General features: G+C 40.3%; 1 protein-coding gene across 1 annotated transcript in view; it reads right to left on the bottom strand.

Moving 5' to 3' along the window:
* Window positions 1-17,526, bottom strand: part of LOC119898035 (proprotein convertase subtilisin/kexin type 4-like) — a 184,962-nt gene that overhangs the window by 38,590 nt on the left and 128,846 nt on the right. The window lies entirely within an intron of this gene.

Genomic DNA, 17,526 nt, shown 5'->3' on the forward strand with positions numbered 1-17,526 from the left:
GCAAGTGACGGCTGTAGCGCTTTTAATTGCATGTCTGCGCTGAAAGATGGAATACTTAATTCCTACACATTCCACACAATTGCTTTTCACGCTGGCAGAGGCATGGGGAGGCAGGGGAGGCTTTCTGTGGCCATATGGAGAGGGAGGCAGAGTCTAGGCTGAGTGATCGGTAGCTTACCGCCTCATCCCTTCACCAGACTGGCTGCTATACTGTACTGAAGCTGCAGACAGGCACATGAAGCAGCACAACTAATGAAACACATTCCACACACACGAGATGTGGTAAGACTGAATTTTGCTTTAGTCTCTTTAACACACTCCCAGATACATAAGCAAACACACACACAACAACCTGCTCAGCCCACCTCCCACCCACACACACGCACACATACGCACACATACGCACACATACGCACACATACATGCACACATACATGCACACATACATGCACACATCATCTCTAACACACAGGCACAATCTCATTTCATACATACTGTAAACACTCAGATTTGTTCTCAGTCACACACACACACTCTCTTTTCACACATGTGGAGGACATAGAGGCACACACTGAGATATTCACATAAATCGTCTGAAGATACACACACACACACACACACACACACACACACACACACACACAGTCAGCTGTATGAAGTGTGTTGACAGTCTTGTCAGCTCATGGTAGCACCATCAGGCTCCCTGCTGTCCTGTGAATGGGTCACTTCTCTTTCTCCTTCATCTCACTTATCGCCCGGTCACATCGCCTGTTTTCTGTCGAGTCTGGAGTAAGAATAGTGCTCTAGTGCTACAGTAGTTGGATGGTGCAATGACGCTTCAACCACAGCTTTTTTGATACTGGATTCCCAGTGACTATGAGGCTGATGGGTTACTAGTGATGTGGTAAAACCAAACATACAGAGACAGCAAGTCCTTCTAAATACCATGGTACGGTGAGTGTACAGCCATGCTAGCAGACTGTAATTCTCAGGTTAGAGAAAATTAAATAGTTAAATAAATGTCAAGGTCTAAAATCTGATTTAAAACTTTAGCAGTCATAATAAAGTAAATGTAATAATTGGCCACAGGGTGATTTAAGAATTATTTACTGCCAATAGAAATAAGCTTCTGAGCCTTCAAAGATATATAAACCATGAGCAGTGAATGATGAACTGAACGCATACGTTTGCAACTAATGAACATGAGCTTTGTTGACTCCTGCAAGAGTTAACACGGTGTCTGTTTTACGGCACCTGGCATGCCGGACTGGTGGGGTACCAAATTCTGTGACCCATAAGATTCCGTGTCTAAAGTTCTGGTGGCTAAACATAACCAAATTGCGACCATTTCACTACATTAACCACACAGAAGAAACATATTAGAAAGCCTATCTGTCAGAAAGATCTGAGGGCTTAACTTCGTAGTTGGGTCACAGAATCTGATGGGTCACAGATTGTGGTGTAACTTTGGCGATACTGAAACGACACATTGAGTTGAAGCATCCGACCAGTCTTCGGAAATATCTGCCAGTGAATGATGATCAGAAGAAATCTTAAACAAAGTAAGATCACAAGCCGACAGCCGCAAACTCACACATTGTTTTGTAAAGGGGGAAAAAAAGGAAGAAACTAATGCAAACTAGTACATGTGGGACTGTCACAATTCTAAACTGGTAAATATGAACATTAAGTTGTTCATTTAAATGGAACTTTGAACCAGCTCTTGTGAAGCGTGAACTTGCACAACACTGTAGATACACTCCTTATTTTTAATAGTGAATCATTATACACTTCCAATTACTACATTAGACATTAACAGGTTTTATTGTTCATGTATTATTGACCAGTTATTCAGTTTAGTATATTATCATGTTAATATTTGGTACAATGCAAAATAGTACTAGTACTAACATAAGGTACATTTGATTTAGTATTATACAAATAGGAATTTTGGCCTGATGACGATGATAGATGAAAAGTCAGTAGATCACCAAAGTTCACAAAGGAATGTCTGCACTAAACTGCATGATCTGTTGGACCAAAGTCAGTAGGGGATCTGGGGATCATGAATATCATATTGGCAATCCATCCAAAATATATTTCAGTCTGGACCGAAGTGGTGGACTAACCGATCAACATTCCCATTCTAAGAGCCGCATCATTAGCGTAGCTAAAAATGTACGAGCTTTAATGGATGGTTTCAAAGTCTTTCTGTTATGTTCTTAACTCAGCATCAGAGGCTTTTCCATTCTGCCAATAAGAAAATATTGCTGCAAACTGAGAACTTGTAATTGTTTGGCATTAGAGTGGCTCCAGTTGTAGTCATATCTGCCATGTTTCTTATTTTCTGATTGAGGCACTTGCAGGAAATTTAAAAACATCAGTTCCTGTGTGCCAGATGATTTTTTCTGGGAAAGCCGTAGCAGCCATTGGTCGTTCAGAACTTCAAATGTTAAAGCTTGCATGATTGGAATATTCCTCTAAATGAATCTTTCTCTAAACATTTTGCTGATTATTACTGGAAACATCCAGAATTATTATTAGTATTAGCTATTGGCAGAATTAATGCAAATATACTGGCATTGGCCTCAGATGTAGCGGTTAAATGTCAGCTCCAAGAACTGCCAGGAATACTGTTCATTGATGTGGCCCTGGAAATACCCTGGCCCCACATACCCCAAGAGGCCCCTGTGCATGCAAAGTGCAGGTGAAAGACACAGAGCCTGCTAATGCATTTGGTAGCAATGCCTCGTTTAAGAAAAGCCCCTAATGACTTAATTGATCTTTATTAGCTTCATTAGAGAGGGACACTTGAGGGGAAAACAAGGTTGTGATTCCTGCAGACAGATCAGAGATGGTGAAAAGGATCACAGCAAAATCGAGGAGAGAGAAGGAAAGAGAGAGATGAACGGACTTAAAAAGAAGAAACAATGGAAGACAGAGAATAAGAATGAGATAAGTAATGGGGAACCTATTGTTTTCTTGTGATTTCGAATTGTTTCTAACATTGTGAATTTTAGAGGCAGCTCGATTGCGTACAAAGATAATTGAGTGAAAACGAGAGGGCGTGATTAGACTTAAATTCACCCGGGGCAGCACAAACTGAGGTGAGGACACGTTAACGAGTGTTGAAAATGTTTTAATCTCGCACAAAAAATTTGCGCTCACCCTGGGACTTTGTGCATCTTTTTCATAAACATACAGAGATGAGTGGAAAAAGGACAGAGACTAGAACAACAGAAAGAAGTGGAGTTTGTGGTGAGTTCTGAGTTCTACCATACAAACACAGATACAGACACAGTTCCAACTGGTTTCACCTCCAAGCACTATACAGAGAAGACAGCCAACTTCCAAAGGGAAAACTAAGACTGGAGCTCACTGACTGATTTGCAGCATTTAATTGTGCAACCAGACTAATGTTTCAGCATTACCGCGTCTTCATCAGAGTCAACATGGACAAAGACATTGAGGCAAACAACATATATAGTCAACCTAGGACAGGTGTGCAAGTGTCATTGGATAATTGGTTGAGCAGGATTTCAAATCTATTGGACAATTAAATTAGAGCTACCTCTACTTCCTCATGGATCACTTTCTCACCTTCTCCGGCAGGCAGGGTCAAAAACATTATCCTTAAACATTGGATTATCTTCAAAAGTAATCCATCTTTAAATAATATCAGCTCTGTGCCTCCCCTGATCACGTTTAAAAGTTCTCGCAATCTGAGAGACTGACTAGTTCCTTCTGACAATAGAAAACCAACTATTACTATCTCCTGGCTATCTAATCAACCTACAGTTTTTTCCCGCTGTGCCACTGTGCACAATATTTTAACTCGGACAATACTGCAATACGCACGCATAACATGGATTAAGCTAGTGCTCGACATTATGCACAGGCCAACGGAAAAAGAAAAGAAAATAATGACCCTTTCTTGGAGGTGGAGACATGACATGATCTGCAGAGAAGCATATTGAATTACACTCTGAACACAGTGGATCCTTTCAGTTTGAATTAATACGGAATATTTTTTTTTCCTCTAATTTGTTGTACGTGATGGTTGCAGCACCTGTATTCTATGCAATGTTTTATATCTGTAAATCTAAGATGTGTTTTTAAGATTTTAAGATCTTAGATTTGTCTCTGATGTGGTGTTAATGCATGGAGTGTGGTACTTGGACACTGACTATGGCAACTCCCTCCCTGGGATTCATTATCCAATAGATTTGAAATCCTCTTTATCACGACTATTCTAGGTTGACTATTTAGGTTGTTTGCCTCTTAGTCCATTTTGACTCTGATGAAGAAACAGTAGTGTCAAAATATTAGTCTGTTTGCATAATTAAAGGTTGCAACTCGGTGCAAATTGGTGTGCATCAGTCAGATACAGAAACACTCCCATACACAAGGTCACTGTGTCCATTCCTAGCTGGTGTACAGCTAACGGCTGTAAAGTTGGTACATACTAGTAGGCTGTTAAGTGCAAATCAACAAGGACTGCACAAAAAGTCCAGCCATCAAATTCATGGGACACAGAACAGAAAAAGAGAGCTCAGAATAACAACTACTCAGGCTGCCATGCATTTCAAGCTTGGCATTCTTCCTGTAGGTTAACATCCTATATCATGTGGTTGGTCAGTGGACCACTCGGTCCGCTTGGAAGAGATCTGAGACCCAAAAATAAGCAGGTAAGATTTAAACACAGCTTAGAAATAACAAAGCAAGGTCACCATTGTTCCTGCAATTTTTGGAGTAACTTCATAAAATTCATGCATCCATTTTTGAGTTGTTTTCCAGAGAAGGAAGTCAGTGAATATTTGTGTAATTTACAAATAGGGCACTTCAATGTGAATATATCATAATTTGTTTACCAGGCTGATTTCCAAATTCTTGGCATTCATGTTGTCTCTCAGCCCAACTGTAGATGATAACGTTTTTTTTTTTGCATTTTAGGGTATAAATAAATAAATTAGTTAATTTGCGCAGTCTTGTCTGGTGCGCAGTTGGCATTTTGTTTTGTATATAATCAATTTCACATGGTAAAATCACTTACTATGCATACAATATTTGTATGTTTGAAAAATGTAGTTTGCTTCCACTGGATCTGCTATTGAAACTGTACTTTATCACTGATACAGTTTCACACAACTTAAAATATGTAGTAAATTTCAGCAATAACGATTTATTAGCTTAAAACAATGCAAGTGATTCCATGAATGAAAAGGAGGATGAAGCAGATACAAGCTAGCCAGTGCTGGAGTAGAAATCTCTTTTTCCACACCAACTACAACTCTCCAGTCCATCATCCATCCCTTCCTCTTCCCAGTGCTGTGTTTGTGTTTCTAGGGGGAGCTGACTGACCCCTGACCCCGGGCTAATGAGAGTGATAACGAGGATTAAAAGGGGGTGACTGGAAGGTGTCTGAGAGTGGGGTTTAAACAATTACACTGGGCTGCCAACATGCTTTTCTTCATGACTCAGGAAATTACAGTCCCCCCCTCCACTCTTTCAGTTAGCACACAAAAGAAAGGGCTTATAGAAAATAATAAATTATCTCGGGGCCACGTTAACTTGGATGTAAATCGCCGGGCAATTATGTTTTAATAGCCCTTTAAGAGAATGAGTAATTGGGTTGACACTACTGGGGCTGATCAGGCTCACCCGTCTCTCTCCCTTTGTGCCCACAGGAAGGGAGCTCTGGGTCTGTGTGTCGGTCAGCCAGCAGGATGACTGTATGGTAATTTGTCAGTTAGCTTGGAAAACGGCGTTACAGTCGTATCAGAGAATCTGGGTGACTATTATCATCATGCTAAAATTAGAACTTTACCATGGTAAACCAAACATGGACAGTATTTGCAAAGCGCAAAGCTATTATCTGTAACTTTCTTGTTTATTTCACCAAAACATCAGAAGTTGTTGGAAATAAATAAAGTTTACATCCATTTATACTCCTCAGATATGTACAGTATACATTTAGCTTCTAACAAAATGAATAAAATAAAATAAAAGTATAATGATTTGTATTCGAACCCCCACTCTATAAAAGTGGCATGGGGGACCAACAATTGTTCTGAATATCTATAAATAGATATTTATAGAAACCATTTATTCTAAAATTCCACTCCATTTATATCTATAAATAGAAACCATTTAGAAAGCTACAGACAAAACAACAAGCCACAAAAGCTCACTGGACAATACTGTACAACTAAATGAAAGAAGAGGGGTCCAGGAGGAGGAGGAGGTCCAGATGAAAATAAAGTTGGTTCGACATGTCCATGAAACAAAAAACACTAAACTCCAGACAGAATAAAGCTTTTGAAAAAAAATTTGGCCATTGTGCAAGCCCCTTTGAGATGGTCACTGAATTCAGTTTGTCAATTTCCTGTTGGCTCCCAAGTCGTGCAAGGTTGGATGATGTAAAAATAACACCTGCAGAACATCGGTCAAGCTTTGTCTCGCATTAAACAACAAATCTGATGAAAACTGATGAGAACTTACTAAGGATGAACGTCACCTGAACTCAAATGATCTGCATGCTGTTAGCATACAGCCTATGCTGTTGACTACTAGCAGTTCTTTTTCCCACTGTATAGACAATAATCTGGATGTGCAGATGTTTAAACATATAAGCAAAGATCCTGGCATCACAAAGCGTGTGTAATGTCTGTTATGACTGAGTTTTGACTCAGAGAAGAAGTGGCATAATGTCCATGTCAAATTGTGTAAGTCAAGTAAAAAAATATATGTAACTGCAAATATTTGTATCTGTTCAGAGCACATTATCTGTTCATATCTGATATCCCAATACATCCCAATAAATAGGCAGCACGTGTTGTTTTTATGTCCAAGTCATGCATGTAGGTGTTTTTCTATGAAATAGAAAACGCCCCCCACCATAACTGTCCCCACTAAAACACACACACACACACACACACACACACACACACACACACACACGCACACACACACACAGGTGAGCGGGACCCTGGCCAGCTCACTTTGGCCTCTGGCCTCTGGCCCGGACTGTGACCTGTGGATGATTGGCGTGTGTCTTGATTTGGCCACCACAGGGGGGAATGCAGGCAGGATCGATGTGAGAAGGTCACAACAGGCCAAACCTGGTGAGTGAGACTGCAACAACACAAACAGCAGGGGAAAGAGGAGAGGAAAAACCAAAGAAAGACGAGAGCATGAAAAGAAGACAGAAAAAAGGAGAAAATAGTGATAGAGATCTGAGGCTAGAACGAGCCTGACAACTTAGAAGGAAATAATCAAAAACCTCGGCAGGATATCGGACCTTACTGCAACAAACAAGCAAATGGTGGGATAAACCTATTTTTATCTCCTCTTTCTTGCAACTTGGGAAGAAGACAAACGGGGTAAGAAATTGATCAGATGAGCATCTGTTAGGCTTGGCAACAGTCACAAGTCTGCAGAGACAGTTTATAAACCCCATTTTTCAATCCCATTTCCATTACTGTCAACGCTGTACAGGCACTTAAAGGACTGTTCTGCAGTAAAAGAAGAAAAAGAGAGATGCATATGCAAATGCTGACTACTGCACCTCAGTTATTCATCCAGGTAGTTGTTTCCTCAAATTCCTGCAGCCACAGGAAGAGCTTGATTTGGACAATTTGTGCAGTTTCTTGTTATTCAAAAATTAAAGGGCTAGCTATATCTTATAGCAACACAATCCTTAGTATATGCCCTTTACAGAAACATAATAGAGGATATTAAGTCAGTAAATTAGTCACCCTGTTAGTGAATTGGCTAAAACTATTTAAGAAGGGCTGCTAGAGAGCTCTTATACTTTGTGTGTGTGTTCATGTCACAGCCAGTGCTGTGACTCTGTTTTTTTTCTGTGGTTTCCTTTGTTTCCCCCTCCCCTTTGTCTGTATGCGTGTGTATGTGAGTGGGTGTGTCTCGGGCGTGATGGGGATCTGGAGACCTGATGGGGCTGCGCACTGGGTTCTAATCACTTTATCAACATGTGGTATAAAGACTCCAGGCTTCCAGCGACTTAACGGCAGATTATTTCTCACCTTACATGTTTGAGTATGGAAGAATTTAATAGACTTTAATATTTGTAACCCACAAAAAACAATCCACGAATGTGTACTATGATGCGCAAATATTTCACTATCTACAGATATGTATTTTTACATTTGTGATGTGTAAAATCATATCCACAAAAATACAGAGTGACTTCTACTCACAAAACAGTTTTTGCACATTTGTAGATTGCTTTCTGTCAATTTGTGGGTCATGTTACATTTTTAACTTCCTTTGTACACATTTGTGGAATTTTGTCCAATGTGTACTGCGGAGATCTGTAAAAAACAAAATACACAAATATCTCACTACCCAAATCATGTATTTTTACATTTGTGTTGTGTAAAATCATATTCACAAAAATAGAGTGCAATTTGCAAATATGTACAATTTTTGTACAAAGTGTTATTTATGCATTTGTGGATCTATTTGTACACACAAAACAGTTTTTGCACATTTGCAGATCATTTCCTGTCAATTTGCAGGTCACGTTTCATTTGTGACTTCCTTTTTACGCATTTGTGGAATTTTGTCCACTATGTACCACAGAGATCTGTAAACAGACTATTTATTTAAATATAAATGTAAAACAAATACAGTGATAAAGTATTAAATAGTAAACTATATACACTTGTACAGAAAAATTTAGACTGAGTCCAGTAGTCCAGCAGAAGAAGAAGTTGTTGTCTCCTACAGATGACCCTGGGTACTGTAATGGATATTCTTACAACTCATGAGAGGCAATGACGCTACCGCCACCTGCTCGTGTAGCTAATAAACTGCTCTCACATTTACAGATCTCTGTTTACACATCTCTGTGGTACAAAGTGGACAACATTCCACAAATGCGTAAAAAGGAAGTCACAAATGAAACGTGACCTGAAATTGACAGGAAATGATCTGCAAATCTTTTCAAGACTGCAGTATCAAGTCAGTGTGTCTACCATACTGCAGGAACTCTGGACCTCGTAAACTCCCACCTGCCTGTTCCCTTCTCACGCCAAGTAAAGGCCCATTTATACTACTACGTAGGGTCTACGTGCGTACCTACGCCGTAGGCTATGCACGTAGCCATGCATTTATACTTGTGCGTAGGTCTGTCCGTCATTCTGCAATTACACCCCCAAACGCTAGTCAGCAGTAGCGCGGTTTAGTGCTCCGCTAATGTAAATGGGGGTAAGATTGTATATGTGCTGCTGGTGTGTAGGTGTGTTACCGACCGAATGGATCGCATTCTGATAGCGAAACGAGTCATTTCGCACGGGTTGCGACGGTCAAATATATTGATTCACTGTGTTACAGCCGACGGGGTACTTCCGGTCGGCTCGGAGGCACTGCAAGGCTACCCAGCCGACCAATCACAGAGTACGGTCCGCGTTGACTCGACATGTAGTTACATTTTGAAGGAGGTGCACGTCAGGCTACGGCGTAGCCTCTGCGTAGCCCCGTAGCCTACGCCGTCGATTTGACGCAGAAGTATAAATTGCACTTAACCCAAGCCTTTGCCTTCGTTGCACCTCATTGTGAATAAAGCCTGTTAACTTTGTCTCTTGTGATCTCTATCTGCACCTGGGTCTGCCAACAACTAGCCTTAACAATACAGACTGAACTAAGCCTGCAATTTTCAATTCATCTTAACAGTATTCTCTCATTTAATCAATTAACCGTTTAGTCTATGAAGTGTCAGGAAAAAGGAAAAAACCCAGAGCCCAAGTTGAATCATTTATCAAATTGTTAGGCCAACAGTCCAACCTAATGATATTTTGCTTACAGTCTTCACATTTGAGAAGCTGGATCCAGAATATGATGTTGATCAAATAAGAACGCCAGTTGATTCTGTTTTTACAATAGTCAGCAGGTAACTTTAAAAAAAACAAACTTGTTGGCATATTTGCTGAAACTGTCACTAAATCCTGACAAAAGTGCATGAGCAGAATTCGGCAGTAATGGGTTACTCTATTTCCAAAAACAGTAAAAATATTACAGTTACTAAACTAAGTAACGCTGCGTTACTGAGTTACCAGAAGGCACCATCTTTGACGTGAATGAACGACTGCGCGGCAGCTCAGCGGCAGTTCAAGTAGAGTCCGTTGTAAACTTTGTGCGACCAGCAAAAAGCTTTAAATCGCTCACTCCTGCCACTACTCCCAGTGATGCATGCACCTGTTGGGAGAGAGTGGCGTTACGCAATGTTTTATGTTTTGTAAAAACACTGAATAGCCTACTGCTCTTATAAATGCATGTGCAGAAAAACATTAGTTCAAAAGTCGGGAGTGACTTTCTTTATTTTTTATTGTAGCCAGTGGTGTTAAGAAATGTTATATACTCCTTGCTGCTGTTATAATTATGCTATAAAAAAGTCGGGACAGACTTGCTTTGTTTTTTATTATTTTAATATATTGATAGCCTAAATTGTACAGCATCATCTGGTTCGAGAGGCTGCAGTGTTTTCAGTTTGGCCGACTGTTGATTAACGATATAGCAAATGGTGGCGTTTCATATGGACGCTGAAGGGTTCCTTGAGCGTAAAAAAATTACGCTTTGTCACGCTGTCTGAAAGCGTCTGTAATGACGCACTGAGATGAGAACGCATTGTCTATTTCTTACGGAAGCCACATCAAGCAGCACAGAGCAGATGAACCAGGCAGGAAGTCAGACACAGAACAGCATAGGGAATTGGGTCGAAATAAAACACCCTTTGCAGACTCTCGATCATATATCAACAATAGTTGATACACAAAACACAGTTAAAACAGACAACAAAAAGAAACAATTTAACTACGTAGTCTACTTAACCGTGGTAGAAGCACTAAAATCAAGGACAACTGAACAAATAAGCAAAATCTGAACAAGTCAGCAAAATCAGACAGGCAAAACACACTTATTCTGAAATGTTCCATGCGGATATGTAACGTTAGCCTGTGGAGAGTGGACCAGAACAGGCTCACAGAGAGCTGTTATCCGAAGTTGAAGCACACAAAATGACAAATTAACAACGCAATAACAACATGTAGGCTCAACGCTCAGCTGCTGAAACACTTGAGTGAGTAGACGCCAAACAAAACCGCAGCACTGCTGCTGTCTGTGTCAGTTTGGCTCTAGCTTCATTTGTTGTGAAATGTACACGCCCTGTTCCCACTCTGATTGGTGAGTAGGACCGTAACAGGAGGCACATGGAGCTTGTGATTGGCGAGCAGATCTGTAACACAAGGATGTGAATTTGTAACTGCATGACTATTTACGTTTAAAACGGGTCAGATGTGCTGTATAATTAACCTACATTTTAATCGCCGTCTTCACGATTAGCTAATCACTTTCTTTAAAATCGCAATTTTGATTTGAAAATGATTAATCATTCAGCCCTAAAAAACATTAATCTGGATTGCATTTTGTTTCCTACAAAACAAATTAGCGGTATACAAATGTCAGTTCTAGGAGACATCATCATAATTTATCTAGATAAAATAAGATAATACTACATGAAAGGTGTTGCTGTTTAGAAAGATGTACGTTGTCAAAGAGGAACATTCACCATATCAAAGTGGGTCATACTGACAGGACCATACTGATACTCGATAAAGGTCTTTTATGCACAAAGTCTTCTATCTTATGCTATGGACAACCAGCTGAAATGTGCCTGTATCTTACTAAGTGTGTTAGCGTGACTCTATCACTCTTTCCCTACCTCCCGTCCTCATCGTGGCTCTTTTATTCCCTCCTGAGCGGCTCCGTCACCCATGTCGCCGGGGGACAAGGAGAACGTAGCGTTTTTCCTGGATCAAAAATTTACGAGCAATTAAAAGTCGGCCGACGGCCGGCATCCATCAGTCCTGCGTGCTGCTGCCGGGCTGGGTGAGGGGGACTCGCAGTAAACCACAGGCTATATACTTTTATATCTGTTTTCCCTCCAAAGAGGGAAGGTTATGACAAAATGATGTTTTACCGTCCCCAGTTCCTAACGCGATGTAGACATCTTTCACGGAACAGGCTCGTTGGAGGTCAGAGCCCCTGGAAAGGAGGCAGGGAAAGAGAAATATGTGTGTGTAAAAGTGTGTGTTGTGTTTATGTTGGGTTACTGGTGACAGAAGCTGTTAACACAATAGGAATAACATAGTATCTGCTTCTCTGGTCGATCAGTTACTGAGGAAAGAGTGACCTAATTACTCTGTTGTTTATGACCGCAGAGCTCTGATTTATTTCCCTATGCTGATGTAATTTCAACACTGACTCTTCCTCTTCAGTAAAGGCAGCAAGGCACATTTTTTTCAAACACACACACACATGCACAATGATCCATTGCGACACACCTAATACACAAAAAAGCACGCAAACCCTCATACATCAACACCGTCACTCTTTCACATTTTCTGGCTCCTCGCGACAGGCCCAGACTCATTTGCATCCTTAATTGTGTTGTAATGTACTTTTAATTTGAAAATGGAGGCAATTAATTATTTTGATATGGAACAAAATGCCGCAAATGTAAACATTCTAATGGTTCTCCGTGAACAGAGTATCATTTTTCAAAAGAGGAATTGAATCTTATCTAATTTTTTAATGCCATACTAGTTTTTTTCCCCCTGTAATATCGTTTTACCACTTGCGCATTCTCCTTGATATTCACTTTGTCTTTGCAGAGAGGGCAGCGTTTCTTTGATCTATTCCAACCGCTGTTATTTTCTATCTAAATCTCCCACAGGATAATTACTGTAGTTTCACCTATCAGAAGAGATTAACTGAAATTAAGCCTGTTTGGACATTCTGCTTCTTCTCTGTACGTCATCCCTACGGTGGAATTCGCTAACACCAGACTCTCCACTTTCTATTTCTGGGTCAGAGAGGCTTCAAGTGGAGATGTGGATGGCAGATTACATTTTTTTTCCTCCTCCGTCGACCATGTGATCGATAGGTGTCGGTGTTCAAAGGATAGCAAGCAACGCCGGAGGAGAGGAGAGGAGAGGAGTGGAGAGGAGAGGAGAGGAGAGGAGAGGGAGAACCATTTGTACAGGCCCTGAAAAAAAACTGACATTTTCACTCCCTCAACCTGATAAACTCCCCACAGAGAGGAACAGGATGGATGTGTGTTATTTTTTCCGTCTTTTTTTTTAACCCATTTCCATCACCTTTTCTCGCTCATTCTCTCTCTCTCTCACACACATACACACTTTCTGCCCTCTTATATAACCCCCACCCACCCAACCACCACCCCTCACCCCTGTTTCTTTCACTCTCTCCCTTTTGACTCTCCTGAGGGTGCTGGGAGCTCGCTGACATCACACCCGGCCTGGCAACAGCCTATAAATTATGACTGACAAGTCTTTGGACCAATAAAAGCACCACCATATTTCATGCACAGTAAATCTGATTGCAGATTGCTCTGGCGTGTGGCGGCTGACATGTTTATTGTCGTCATGGCGGTGGGAGCTGAGTGCGGGGGGCGGGGGTTTCTCCCCCCAACATCAGAGTTTCTAAAGCTCCCAGTCTATATGGAGGTCAAACAGATGGGAACTCCGGGATGCGGGCGACACCTTCCACCCACCCAACAACCCCCCCAAATCTCCAAACATGCGCACACACACACACACACACACACACACACATACATAAACACACATCAATGACAACTCACGCAACATCTATACGGCAGCTATTTTTCCTTCAGCTTTAACAAAGCATGTAGCATGTAACTGGTTCTTTCAGAGAAACCATCTGTCCTCAATCCGCACATGCTCCCTATGAAACTTTTGAAGAGGCTATACACAACAACTCTATTCATTTGTCTTTTTTAAAGTGACAGTGTGACTTTTGAAATAAGAAATTACACATTCTAATTCATAAAACGTTTCTTTTGCTACTACAGTCTTACTTGGTCCAGTATCACAACTGTTAAGAAAGATTAGAGAAGTTAAGAGAAGTCCACACCAGCCACCTTGTGGAGCATTGCATTTTTGCAACCACTTATCATGTTTATATAATATTTGTGAATCAGTAAACAAAGTTTATGTTAGTTTTGACATTCTGACAGCGTGATTCTGATATTAGTTGACATATTAGCTATACACATGTTGTGAGCCTTTTACCAGTTTCTAGCATAGACTGTATAAAAGAAGTCGACGTAGTCAGCGTTACATCACCTGCAGTTTTGAAGCCTCGAGTTTGGCATTTTTGCAATCGCCGTATTGATTTTTTGCAAACCATATATTGACGAGAGCATGGAGCAAGCTAGCCCGGTTGGCAAGGTACATCTGTAATTCACGTTAACCGTGATTTTAACCTGGATACTAATTTTAGCTAGTGAAAAACAGGCTTAAAACGTGTACTCAGAGAAAATGAACAGCCAACTTCTAATATGCTTTTCAACGCTGCTGGTTTAATGTACACAGAGCAGCGGATATGAGTCACTCGAGCCTGACTGACAGAGACTTGTCAATCACAAGGTAGTCCCGCCCTATAGCAACCCCTGCTTTATGTCTATTTTCCTCTAAATGGGACCATTTACTAAATGAACATCATGCTGTGTTGAAGAAATCTTGGAACTAACGATTGAGACCATAAACTCATTAGTAAAGTGTTTACTGAGGTAACGAATCAAGTGGGAAGTAGAGTCATTTTGCCATTATTTCTAATGGAACCGAACTTTTTTTGCAATCAGTGGAGTCGGCCCCTGCTGGTTGTTGGAAAGAATGCAGGAAGTGTTGTTAGTTAGCTTCGTTTCCAGTTGATCAGACGGCCTGAAGGGGATACTACCAGCAGAGCAATAACATAATGCACAGCAGAGTATAGAGCAGGTAGACTAAAAATATTGTGAATTCACAACATTGAATGATGATTCTCATAATAATATTACGACTTTTTTCAAGACATATCAAGAACACAGATATGTGGGAGAAATTTCATAGTGCAGAAAGTTTTGAACATGAGCAGAAACCCTGCTGAAACACAGGAACTATTAAAGTTCAGTAAGTTATAACTAAATTATAATAAATGAATTTATCATTGAGGTGAAAAGGTGCCACAATCACATTTAAAGAGGTTACTTCCCCAAACAAAAGACTCAAACGTGGAGGGAAAACTATATCATGCCTGCATGTGTGTTGACTCAGCAGAAATGATAAAATTAGATGAAGGACTATCAGGTAAAGTTATGTAGCCTATAATTTTAATTTAAGTTAAATAGGCTACAGCTGTGTAGCGCACAGAAGCCGTTACCATGGTTACTCTCAATAGAGCGCCTGCTGTTTACTCGTGGAGCGCTGTCTTACTTCTCCCAGATGCTGCATCCTGCCGTCGCCTCCCTCCACTGCTTGTTTAGGTGGGTGGTTTTCAGGCTGATCAACATCCCACCCCTCCTGTGACCCGTGGTTTGACTGTATGTGCATTCAGAGCCAGTGAGCAAAGGACTTTCAAAATAATGATAATTTAAAAAAAATATCGGCGTTAACGTGCGATAAAAAAATTGTCGGCGGTAATTAATTAAGGTATTAATGTGATAATAACGCATCTCATCTCAACCTCCTGCTAGTTATTACTGCTATGCTATGCTGCTATCCTTTTTCATTTATTATCCAAACAAACATACACTTTCTGTGTGCCCAAGAACTTTTTTAGGGAATAAGACTATAAAAACAAAGCACTTTTATAAACTTTCTAAATCCTCACTGAGTCAACCGGCAACAACATGTAGAAAACTGCACATTACATGCATACAAATATTATACCGTGTGATAAATGAAAACACAAACTAGCAAACGACTGCAGTCATACAGCACACACCTACAGAATCCAAATAAAAGGAAAGCAAGGCCTTTTCCATCTCTAACTCCCTGGTAACTATTCAGCGTTATCAACAATTTCTTAAACATTGATCCTTTTATTACACAAATCATATCTAATCTTTAATGTATTGTAACAACCTCACTGATGGTAAGTAACTCTGTGCTCATTGCACTGTCTAGTCCATCTGTCCTTGCCCATGCAATAAACCATTGTTCATAATTAGCCTGCAGTATGATCTGGCCATTACAAGTCCTCTGCCACAGCCCCTAAATGGACAGATTTCAACAGACACCCGCTGGTGTGATCGGCATCATTATATTTTAATTAATCCATTCTTCTCACAGCAACACAGTAATTACAATCTATTTTATGACACGGCATGCTGCGAAAGAGGGGATGGAAGGGAGAAACAGGAATGCAGCGAGAGGAAATAATAGCAAGAAAAGGGAAAAGAAGGGGAGAGGAAGGGCAGTGAGTTAGAGCCAAGATGAGGAGAGGAAATTTTAAGGTGAGTGAGACAGAGAGCACAGACACACAAAACTATGACTGATTAGAGATATGTCATCTCCCAGCGCTGACATTGTAAAAGCATTGTAAAAGCGTTTATACGATGTCTGGAGTAGCACAGGGCTCACTCTCTCTCCCAGATTCATGCTTCATACAGTCAGAGGGAGAAGCTCCATTTCTTCCAGCATCTGTCTATATAAATCAGAGCAGGTACGGACACTCAGACATGCTGTGGGTGTGATAATAACATTAGAGGATTACAATGACACTCCTCCCTGGACAAGATTACCTGTCTCAAGTGTCATAAAACAGCTGCTTTTTGCAGAAGCGCTTTATATGAGGAGAGTGTGTAGGTGTGTGCGGGCACATTACAGTGGTGTGTGTGTACGTGGCAAACACAGTAGTGAACAAGTGGAAGATGACATCGTCTGTGTGATCCATCGCAAACTGTTCACTTGAGTAATCTAGCAATAAGTAATACCTGATCTCTTCAGTTTAATTTATAAATCTGTGATGTGCTGTTAGCTTAACCTTACTTTAAATTCAATATATCTGTTAAACAGTTCTGTGTTAGAGTCGTTCAAAAAGTGTGGTCAAGAAACCTTTGGGTAGATTATGCAGGTAGCAATGAATTGTACACCATTTAATTTATATGCAATTATCCCAGTCAGAGATCATATAGGGATAATTATTGTAATCATACATTTCATAATCTATCGGCAACTATTAAATCATAAACCCTCCATGTTATGTTACACATGACAAGACAAACAAACTAATTTTTTATGACCACACCTGCAACAAAGGTGAAGCATAATTAAAAGATGTCATTATTATAATCAGCTACTAAGCAGGTTCTGAATGCATTTTTTTAGAGGTTGTTGATCTATCTGCAATTTGATTTGTATGTTCTTTACCATACAAGTTGAACATCGCCATTAATCAGTTCCTGTAATCCCGTTAAAACCATTCAGTCACAGGCCAAAATTGGGTTTTTGTACTACTTTGCGGTTATTAAAAAATTAAGATACAACTAATGTGAATAGGTGCATTTAATAATTAAGAATGGCTGCATACATGTAGAATTTGCGTTCAGCCAAACGGTACAAAATGCATTTATCCGAATTCTGAATGTGTCAAATATTCAAGTGGACAGGGTTTTAGTGAATTTGACAGCAACAATGGGAG

Source organism: Micropterus salmoides, unplaced genomic scaffold (assembly GCF_014851395.1).
Source record: "Micropterus salmoides isolate LMB-PRFRI ecotype aquatic unplaced genomic scaffold, ASM1485139v1 Ms_hic_scaffold_11, whole genome shotgun sequence".
In the NCBI taxonomy this organism is placed as follows: domain Eukaryota; kingdom Metazoa; phylum Chordata; class Actinopteri; order Centrarchiformes; family Centrarchidae; genus Micropterus; species Micropterus salmoides.